This window comes from Canis aureus, chromosome 4 (assembly GCF_053574225.1).
Source record: "Canis aureus isolate CA01 chromosome 4, VMU_Caureus_v.1.0, whole genome shotgun sequence".
Classification (NCBI taxonomy): Eukaryota; Metazoa; Chordata; class Mammalia; order Carnivora; family Canidae; genus Canis; species Canis aureus.
Window position 1 is genome coordinate 72,709,672 of NC_135614.1, and position 11,521 is coordinate 72,721,192.

The following is an 11,521-nucleotide window of genomic DNA, read 5'->3' on the forward strand; positions in this document are numbered from 1 at the left end:
GCTTATGAATTATACAATCTGAAGACTTAAACCCTCAGGTCAAACATAAGTTCCAACATTGCTTTCCCCAAGTTCTTCAAATTGCTACCTTCAAATCAAGAAAAGCATCAGATGCGATGAGTAGGGTTGGGGGACAGGGCTTCCAGATGGTCTAAGTGAGCAGGCATATTGGCCTACAGTTCCATGTAAAGGGAAGACATATGTAAAATGCAGAGACATCAAATTTGGGGGATTTTGAGAACACTAGGTAGGAGAATGTCTTGCATTTTGAGTTCTGGTCTGTTACTGAATAGCTTTACAACCTTGGGCAAGTCATTAAAATTATATGGATCTCAGGTTCTTTATTTATGAAATGGGTAGATTGGACTTTGTCAGTTCTCACTCAGATACCTATTCTTCCCATTTTCCATGCCAGAGGAACTCCTCTTTACTTCTGGGAGGCAATGTACCCAGGTGAAGTACTGGTGACTTCCCTGAGCAGCAGCCCCAGTCTAACTCTCTTGCTTCTGGACTTTTTAACTGGAATTCAGCAAAGCCTTACTTGGTGAAGCCACTGCATTTATGCTTCTGTTACAGATAACCAAATGCAAACCCAATTCTTGCAGCTTGCATCAGTAATTCTAAGAGAATATACCTCTATAGGAGCAACACATCAGATTGGGGATGGGGTCTGCCAACATTCTTACTGTTTTAATCACAGATATTATGAAAAGTAAAGTGAAACAAAAACCATTTAATTGATAGGAATAGGGCAGCCCCAGTGGCCTAGTGGTTTAGTGCTGCCTTTGGCCAGGGGTGTGATCCTGGGGACCCAGGATCGAGTCCCGCATAGGGCTCCCTGCATGGAGCCTGCTTCTCCTTCTGCCTGTGTCTCTGCCTCTCTCTCTGTGCCTGTCATGAGTAAATAAATAAAAAATATTTTAAAAAATAATAATTGATAAGAATATTCAAGAGATGAAAATAAAAAAGCTCTCTGTGGGGAGCATGGGTTTAAAGTGGTTAAAGACAGGGCAGCCCAGTGGCTCAGCAGTTTAGCACCGCCTTCGGCCCACAGTGTGATCCTGGAGACCAAGTCCAATGTCAGGCTCTCTGAATGAAGCTTGCTTCTCCCTCTGCCTGTGTCTCTGCCTCTCTGTGCATCTTATGAATGGAATGGAATGGAATGGAATGGAATGGAATGGAATGGAATGGAATGGAATGGAGTTAAGGACAGTGAATATGAAGATATCTCAGATTCCTTTTAGATCCAGGAATTCTACATTCAAATCATTTTGTCTAATTAGTTATTGGCCTCTTGGATACAATAGAAATATAAAATCACGATACATAGGATTAATAAGCTGGATGGAGAAGGAAGTGATTAGAATTTAGGGTATCATCCTAGCTCAGTGGGATCCAAAGTAGAAAGCACAACATATTTCAGTAGAGCTGCAAAGGGCTGGGAATGTGGCAACATGCAACAGTGACTTTTGCAAATTTTCCAAGGACCAGCCATTTTTTAGCATAAAGTGCAAGTGAGAAATAAGGTATATAGGATCAAAAGAAAAGCAGCAGTGCCAACCTCACCTAAACTGTTTAGCCACATGAGCAGGGCTTCAGAGATTCTAAAGTAATTGCAATTCCTCTCTCAGACTTCACTCACAAAAAAAGGATTTCTTCCCCAAGAAAGAAACCATGGGTTTATAAGTACCAGATTTTCGACAGTATATTCAGCAATCATTCAGATAGCTAGGATTTCACACAATCCCTCGTGTGTACAATTTTAGAGGCTACATTCAAATTTCCTAACATGTCATCCATACCTAGTTTCATTTTTCTAACTTCAGCATATTTATGCAGGCATTTATATATTTTTTTTAATTTTTAGTACCTAGCTTCTTTTTTTTTATTTTTATTTTTTTAGTACCTAGCTTCTTAATTTCAAGGATTAGTTCATTTTTTCTCATTTTTCTTAGTAAGTACAATTATGTTAACAAATATTTCTCTGAGTACTTCTTGTCCATAACAATGCCTTTAATGCACTGTACTTTTATTATACTGCATTTCTAAATAGTTTTTTATTTCTTCTTTAATGCAGATGTTACAAAGATCTGCCTTTTTTTCTTCATGGAGTACAATTTTCAATTTTAAGAAGTATAGTTAGTTTTTCATTTGAGGGAGGTGGTTTTGTTTTGTTTTTTCCTTCTCAGTTTCTAATTTAAATGTATCATGGTTAATGTGGCCTATGTGATTTCAATTTAATTTGTAAACATTTTCTAATACATGATCAATTTTTTTGACTGCTTAATGTGCTTTTGAAAAAAATGAATGCTGTTCACTGGCTACATGCATATGTAAAATTTGTTCTAATCAAATCTTTTACATCTTTTTTTTTTAATTTTTTTTATTTATTTATTTATGATAGTCACAGAGAGAGAGAGAGAGGCAGAGACACAGGCAGAGGGAGAAGCAGGCTCCATGCACCCACCGGGAGCCCGATGTGGGACTCGATCCCGGGTCTCCAGGATCACGCCCCGGGCCAAAGGCAGGCGCCAAACCGCTGCGCCACCCAGGGATCCCAAATCTTTTACATCTTTATGTTTAGCATATTTGATTTATGGATTTCCAAAAATCATGAAAGTCCATTGTGATTGTGGATCTACTTATCCTGATATTTCCTATTTCCTTTTGCTTTATATATTTAAGAACTACGCTGTCAGGATTATAAAGGTTTGCTTGATAACTTTTATTATCCTGAAGTGCTCTTCAGTCATTTTAATAATACCTACCTCGAATTTTCTTCTGTCTGATATTAGTATTGCCAGTATTCTCCTTAGCATTTTCCTTTTACATTTTTTCTCAATCATTTCATTTCAACCTTTGTGTATCTTCAGCCTGCTTGTGGGAGACAGTAAGACATGTTGTTCTGTGCAGTGTGACCTCTAGCCTGTCTTCTGTGATCTGGATGAGGAACAGAGTATGCTATCCCTTTCAGGGCAGGCCTTAGTCATCTCCTGATGTAGGGGTTCATTATTTCACCTGGGTGTCAGCCACCAAAGGCTCCACCCAACTTCTCTTCACTGATCTTTCCTGCCTAAGGGAACAGACATATTGGTTGCTCTTTGCCTGGAAATGGTAGAGGCAGAAGACGGGGAGAGTGCAGATGGTCAACAGACCTGACTGCTTCTACTACAGAATGCCAATTAATCACTCTATCAGTTGCCACAGGGAAGTTCTTACCACACCTCTGAAAGTTACCAATCTTTTGGTTAGACACATCCTTGGGGCCATACCCACCTTTGCAAGAGTTTGCTCCTGCGTGGGTTTTGGACTGTGATTTCACTCTTCAAACTGATTACAACTATCTTCCAGCTTTCTGAAATTCATCAAATGATTTTGGCCAACTGTTTGGAGGAATAATTTTAAACAGAAGATTTTTTGCCATTTCTGGGGATTTTTTGTGGGAGGGAAGGCTACAAGGATTTCCATAATACTTGTTCTGTATTTTCCATTATTTCTTTAGGCCAAATTATCAAAAATAGGACTCTGAGGCAAAGCATATGAAAATTTTTAGGAATCCTGTTAATATTGCCAAATTGCCTTCTATAAGAACTATAATAATTTATACCACCAATAGCAGTTCCTTCATTCAAAATTTTGCTCATTATTCAGAAGAAAAAGATAAGTTTCAATCAAGTAGCATGACAGTTAAAGTTTTTTCAAATAGTTTTATAAAAGTATAATCGACATACAATAAGCCACACATATTTAAAGTATATAATTTAATAAGTTTGACATATATATCACATATGTAGAGATCTGTGAAACCACCACAATTAAGAGAGTAAACATATCCAACAATGCCCTAAGTTTCCTAATATTCCTTAGCAATCCCTTTTTCCTACTCCTGCCTGCCACACTCTCCCATCCCCAGGTAAACACTGATCTGACTTCTATCAATCATCATTGATTAACTTACATTTTCTAGAATCATACATACACACACACACACACACGCCTTTTTCTCTTGTCTTTCACTCAGAATAATTATTTTGAGATTCATCCGTATTACTTTATGTGTCAATAGTTTACCCCTCTATATATCCTCTTGAAGTTGCTCTACAGCTCACTGATATTCTGCTTATTTTTTAAAATTTTTCCTGTATTTTATTTTTGACAATTTCTATTGTTAGGTCTTCAACTGTACTAATCTTTTCCTCTGCAATGTCTAATATGTTATTAATCCCATCCAATGTATTTGTCATCTCATACATTGTAGCTTTAACATATAGAAGCCTGATTTGATTTTCTTTAAGATCTCTTCCATATCTCCATTTTACTTTTGTATATATGGAATATAGTTATAATAATTGTTTTGAACGCCCTTATCTGAAAATTCCAACACCTGTGTTGATTCCAAGTCAGCTTGATCACTTTTTGCCTCTTTATGGTTTGTATTTTCCTACTTTTTTACATGCTTGGTAATTTTTTATTGGATTCCACTTGTGAATTTTACTTTGTTTAGAGTTGGATATTTTTATATTCTTACAAATATTTTTGAGCTTTATTCAAGGATACAACTAAAGCTCAAGGAAACAATTTGGTCTTTTTATTCTTGCTTGCAACATGTTAGGCTGAACCAGAGCAGTGTTTAACCTAGGGTTAATTATTTCCTATCAATGAAACAAGATTTATTCTGAGTATTCTATCCACTGCTACACGAACTCCAGTCTCCCGTGTGAGCACCAGAGATTATTTCTTCTAATGCTCTTGTCTAGTTCTTTCTGGTCTCAGTTTCTTCATATGTATGAGCTAGTATCTACTGTTCTTTTATATATTATATCTTTGTTCATTTTAGGTGGAAAGGTAAATCCGATCCCTTTTAATCCATCTTGACAGAAACAAAACTAAACTTTTTTTTAGGGTGAGAAGGCTTTTTTCAAATAATGTCACTATTTAACACAGATACAAAGCAAAGCTCTTGTGACCTAAAGTGAGGTAAAGGATTGATAGCCTGAGGAAACCTGCCTACACAACTTCTTCCTTGATGTTCTCAGAAGATAAAACTCTCTCCTGATCCTTAGAGCTTCACAAGGCCCAATTTAAAAACCACTAGCTCTGGCCAAACCCTTCCTTTTTATACTTGATAAAACTGACACCCAGAATAATTAAGTCACTTGCCTAAGGTCACATTGCTAAAACCTAGGTCACAGGATGAAATGACTGCACATAAGTAAAGACTTCAAAAATGTTAGCAATTATTACTATGTTTGCCCTTGTATTTTCGAATTTCTAAAAAAATGTATAATAGTGACCAGAGAAGAAAGACTATGGTGAGTTTAAGAAAGGATACAATTCAAAAGGGTCCTCTTGTAAATCAAGGTCATTTCCTAAAGCCCCATCTCCTAGGGAAGATTCTCAATGCAATTCAGCTCAGCTCATCAATCTCTGGCAAAGGGAAGACTCCTGAAGACTAGAACCCAGAACCTTGAATCACAAGAAAGTGTTCTGACCAATGTACCCCATCACCTCCTTTCCATTGGTAATATCCCAGAATCCACTGAAACCCTTCTTCTTTGTTATGCATCAAGTATTTTAAAAGAAATTATTGACCCAAAACAGTGTGTTTGTGGTTTTTGGCAAAATTCACTGTGAGTACAGAAATCTCAATCCCACGGTAAAAAAAAAAAAAAAAAAAAAAAAAAAAGGACAGATTTCCATTTTGCCTTGAACATCATGCAATAGAGTATGGTGAGATGGTGTTTAGAAAGCAAGCTAGAAGGCAGAGAGTTCATCAAATAGGAATGAAAGCTTTAAGCCTCCATTGAAAACAACAAAACAGGAAAGGTATAGGTGCCAGGATCATCTAACTTAGACAATGACATACTGGATGAGTCTCGATTTGCCACTCAATGAATTTCAAATTCCTTGTCTTTAAATAATATTCATAGAACCTGTCACAGCTTGCTTCCCAAAGAATCTAGAAGCTATAAGTGGATTTAAAAACAATTTGTAAATCACTTAGAGCTCCTTGGAGATAGGATGATATATAAATATGTGGTACTACTATAATGTTAACCATACTTAAATATAGTTAGCCATACTTAAGTATGCTAACCATACTTAAATATTTACAATATTACCATTGAGAGGGATTATCTGCAAAATTCTTAGCGTCTTCTCCAATTAATTTTCCAAATGACAGAGAAATTAATGGAGTCTTACTATATTGAAATCTTACTATAGCTCAGAAATTAAGACACATTTAGAATGTTTTTCGTATTGGTGAGAACTAAAAGAATTTCAACACAATATGACTAGTCCAACATCATATTACAGGCCTCAGAGACAGCACCAGTAAGGGGAGTCAAGTATCTTTCTTGAGGATACAATCTTGTAACTCTGCCCAATATTAACAAGTAGTTTGATTCATTTTGTGATATAATTGTTATTTTTGATACACATTTGTTTGCAAATTCAGTGTTCAGAAGATGGTTTATTTCACCTGAAATTCTGCCTTCAGTTTAGAATTACAAGATATCATTAGGTAGGTGGTGAGTTTATGATTTGAACTGCACGGCTGCTTTATGGCTGTACAGGTATGAATGAGCCCTGGAGAACTCTGCTGTGCAAAACCTGCTTCATCATGCATGGCTTTCCTATTCTTCTTTAATACTAGAAGAAAACTGTGAGTCAGGAGAAGGAATAAGGAAATATTAGGAAGCCAGGCAACAGAATTCCTATAAAGAATATGAAAATACAGATCATAATAGATCTGCTGTGGATTTTACATTCATGGATCTATATACAAAATGTTACATTTACCTACATAAACATATTACATTTACCCATAAAAAATATTTGATACATAAACATTATCTGTGTATGTTTATTGAGCCCCAATTATTAGGTATAATAGGAACTTCATAAATTATTCAAATAAACTAATAAAGATATACTTACTATAATAGCTATACACTGTGGCAATTAAACTATAACAAACTCCTAATTTTTATTAGGACGAAGAAAGACTGTTGTTAATTTTCATCCATTCAGAAATGGTCTGCCAATTTCAGAAGACTCCGAAAGAACCCATAACCTAGAGTCACAAGCATAATAACCATTAAGTGTGACCTAATCAGCATATATTAACTGGATTCCCTGTTACATGTACCAGAAACAATATAATTCTAAAAATCCTGTTCTTGAAAGAAGTACAACTTTCACTATTTGCAGATGATGTGATTCTATATTTAGAAAATCCTAAAGACTTCACCAAAAAAATTAGTATAACTGATAACATGAATTCAGTAAAGTCACAAGATACAAAATCAATACACAATATATACAATGAAATATTATACAGCCATAAAAGAATGACATTGTGCCATCTGAGACAATATGGATGAACCTAGAGGGTATTAGGCTAAGTAAACTAAATCAGACTGAGAAAGCTACCACTTAATTCCACTCATAAATGGGAAAAAAATGAATAAACAAACTGAAAGCTGAATCATAACTATAAATACAGAAACAAATTGATGATTGCCAGAGGGGAGGAGTGTAGTGGGTTAGGCAAAATGAGAGTAGAGAAACGGAAGATAGAGACTTCCAGTTAGGGAATAAGGAAACCACCAGAATAAAAAGCAGAACTTAAGGAATACAGTCAAAGATATTTAATAGTGACATAATGGGACAGATGGTAAACAGAGCATAGCATATAAACCTGTCAAATTACTAAATTGTATGCCTGAAACTAATGTAACATTATGTGTCAACTACACTAAAGTTAAAAAATTAAAGTTAAAGAAAGCATATAAATCAATATACTGAAATCTGTTACATTTTCATACACTAATAATGAAGTACTAGAAAGAGAAATTAAGTAAACATTCCCATTTACAATTACACCAAAAATAACAAAAAATACCTAGGAATAAACTTAACCAAGGAGTTAAAGACCTGTCCTCTGAAATCTACAAAATACTGATGAAAGTAACTAAAGACAACACAAACAAATGATAAGATGTTCATGCTGCGGAACTGGAAAGACAAATATTGTTAAAATCTTGTCTATACATCCAAATCAACCTACAGAAATAATGCAATCCCTATCAAAACACCAACAGCATTCTTCACAGAACCAGAACAAATCATCTTAAAATTTCTATGGATCCTCAAAACACCCCACAGAGCCAAAGCAATCTTGAAAAAGAACAAAACTGGCAGTATCACAATCCCAGATACAAAGAGAAACTACCAAGCTGTAGTAATCAAAACAGTATGGTACTGGCACAAAAACAGACACATAGATCAATGGAACAGAGTAGATAGCCCAGAAAGGAACCCATAAAAATATGGTTAATTCATCTTTGAAAAGAGAGGCAAGAATATGCAATGGGAAAAAGTCTCTTCAACAAATGGTGTTGGGAAAACTGGACAGCTCTGTGCAAAAATGAAACTGCACCACTTTCTTACCCCATATACAAAAATGAACTCAACATGGATTAAGGACCCAAATGTGAGACCTGAAACCATAAAAATTGTAGAAGACAGCATGAACAGTAATTTCTCTGGCATTGGTCATAGCAACAAAGACTTTTAGATAAGTCTCCTGAAGCAAAGCAAACAAAAGCAAAAATAAACTATTGAGACTTCATCAAAATAAACAGCTTCTACACAGCAAAGGAAACCATCAGCAAAACCAAACAACCACCTACGGAATGGCAGAAGATATTTGCAAATGACTTATCTGATAAAAGGTTAGTATCTAAAATATATAAAGAACTTACACAACTCAACATCCAAAAAACAACTAACCCAATTAAAAATGGGCAGAAGACATGAGCAGACAGTTCTCCAAAGAAGACATCCAGGTGGCCAACAGACACAGGACAAGATCCTCAATATCTCTCATCATCAGTGAAATGCAAATCAAAGCCACAATGAGGTATTACCTCACACCTGTCAGAATGGCTAAAATCAACGACACAAGAAACAAGTGTTGGCGTGGGATGTAGAGATAAAAGAGCCCACGTGCACTGTTGGGAATGCAGTCTGGTAGTACAGCCACTGTGGAAAAGAGTATTGAAGCTCCTCACAAAATTAAAAATAGAATTGCCATATGATCCAGTAATTCCACTACTGGGTATTTACCCAAAGAATCCACAAACACTACATCAAAAAGAGAGCAGCATTACATACAATAGCCAAATTATGGAAGCAACCCAAGTGTCCACCAGTAGTTGATGAATAAAGAACATGTGATACACACACACATACACACACACACAATGGAATACTCAACTGTGAGAAAAAAGGAAATCTTACCATTTGCAACAGCATGGATGGATCTAGAGAATATAATGTTGAGGGAGTTAAGTCAGAGAAAAACGAATACCATATTTCACTCATGTGAGGAATTTGCGAAACAAAGAGAACAAACAAAAAAAGAGACAAAAAAAAACAGACTTTTAAATACAGAGAACTAGTGGTTGCCAGAGGGGAGGTGGGTGGGTGGGTTCTCAAAGAGGTGAAGGGGATTAAGAGTACACTAATTGTGATGAGCACTGAGTAACGTATGGAATCACTATATTGTACAACTGAAACTAATATAACACTCTACGTTAATTATACTGGAATTAAATTTTTTTTTTTTTAAATCCTGTTCCTGAAACTCAAGCAAAGGCTCCTGTGTTTGCCTTGCCCAGGCTGTTATAGGTAAACTCCACTTTCTAAGAACAGCTACCATGAAATGGGGGGGGGGGGGGGGGGATTTTTGTCTAAGAATCATAAGACCTGCTCTCCAGGCCCAGGTCTGTAACTAACAAGCCGAGGGCACTAGTTCTAGTTCCTTCTCTCCGTATCTTAACTGCTTAATCTGTAAAACTGCATAGTCGGGTTTAACAATCCATAAAGTCCCTTCAGGCTATGCATGAATTGACTTGGTTTTTGAATTTACTCACACTCCGTCAAATCAGTAAGGTCAATAAAATACAAAATTAGGACCAAATGGCAAAAGGAAAAATATTCTAACAATAAGGGTTAACATAACCGCCAATTAAGTTTTTTATATTTGACTCTGAGCAATCACAGAAAAAAATCACAAATGTAGGCTCCACGACTTTTCATTTTTTGAAAGGGAGAAACTTTCGTTTTTTGAGGTACAACCTTCTGTGGTTATAATTCCTGCCATAGTTAAGAAGATAAACGGTGACCCAAGGTTCACAAGATCATCCGGCAAGCGAGGAACCTCTCCGGATAGTCTCCGTCTTTAGGTAAAAGATTAAACATCTGAACGGCATTGTTCTTCATAGGTAGTGAGGTGACACCGTGAGGTGACACCGTGAGGCGACACCGTGAGGCGACACCGTGAGGGGACTGGGTACCACACAATCGACGGAATCAGAACAGGGACGCGTTAAATGATTTTTCAGAGGCCACCCACCTCGCCACGAACAGCAGACAGATTAAGCCCTCAAGGGTCCCCCCGACCTGAGACCCGAGGCTGGTTTTAGGGTGACAGGCGGCGACGGAGGGGCAGCAGGGCCACGTGCGCAGAGCTGAGCCGCGGTGCAGCGGACGCAGCCGCCACGCAGCGGCGCACTGGCGGCGCCCGGGGCACGTGACGGCCCCAGTCACTCCGCACTAAGCTCAGGCTTAACAGGATGAGCACCTGTGACGTTCACTTCCGGCTCTGCGCACAAGACCCCGCCGGTGACGTACCCACGCGGCGGCAGGATCTGCACGTCTGCAAGATGGCGTCCGCCTTGTCGGAGTCTCTGGTGGGAGACCCTGTGGGTCCGGCTCCTGGGGACAGGGCGGTCCCCAACCATCCTCACACACAACCCACGCCTGTCATTTTGTTGCCCTGAGGACGTGCCTCCAGGGACGAAGTCACCCAACCAACGCCGACGGGGAACTACTAACAGTAAATGTTGACAACAATTTGTAAGAACGGTTCCGTCAACTTCCGGGTCTCAGGCTCCTCAGAGACTCAATACTCCCGGGTCTTTCCTCTTTACCGCAGCGAGGGAAAAGTCTAAAAAAAAGTGTGATGGAACACAGCTTCCAGGGAAAACATGGCATTCAGGCACACTACCCTGAAGAACTTTAAAAAAAAAAAAAATCTCAAAATACCTTCCCTATCAGTGTCCTCCTTACCCCACCCAAGTTGTACCTTCCATTAGCCCCCAGGGTCACTATTTCTAGTAAGCATCCAAAATTCATCAATTACTTCTACGGTATCTGGATAGAGTTTTAGGAACAAAAGGAAACTCAAGAAAAATGTGTGGCCGCTGGAATAGCAATTATTCCACAACTAGTCAATGTTAACTCTGGGAATATGAATTAGTTATCCCAGCTCCTAAATTGGGGCTTTTTTCTTTTCATTAGTATTTTTTAAACAAACTTTTATAAAGTGCAAAAGGCAAAAGGAAGCACACACAACCATACTCTGGCTCTGAAAATTTCTATATCCGAAGTGACACATATCCTTTTGGCCCACATTTCATTAGACAAAGCAAGTTCACTGGCCATGACA

The 11,521-nt window shown here is 37.7% G+C and overlaps 1 long non-coding RNA gene across 1 annotated transcript; it reads right to left on the reverse strand.

Moving 5' to 3' along the window:
• Positions 1–6,455: 6,455 nt before the first annotated feature.
• LOC144312971 (uncharacterized) lies at positions 6,456–10,617 on the reverse strand. Its single transcript, XR_013378616.1, has 2 exons — positions 10,427–10,617; positions 6,456–6,665 (listed from the first exon to the last, which is right to left on the reverse strand). It is a non-coding gene; the product is annotated as an uncharacterized LOC144312971 (long non-coding RNA).
• Positions 10,618–11,521: the final 904 nt, after the last annotated feature.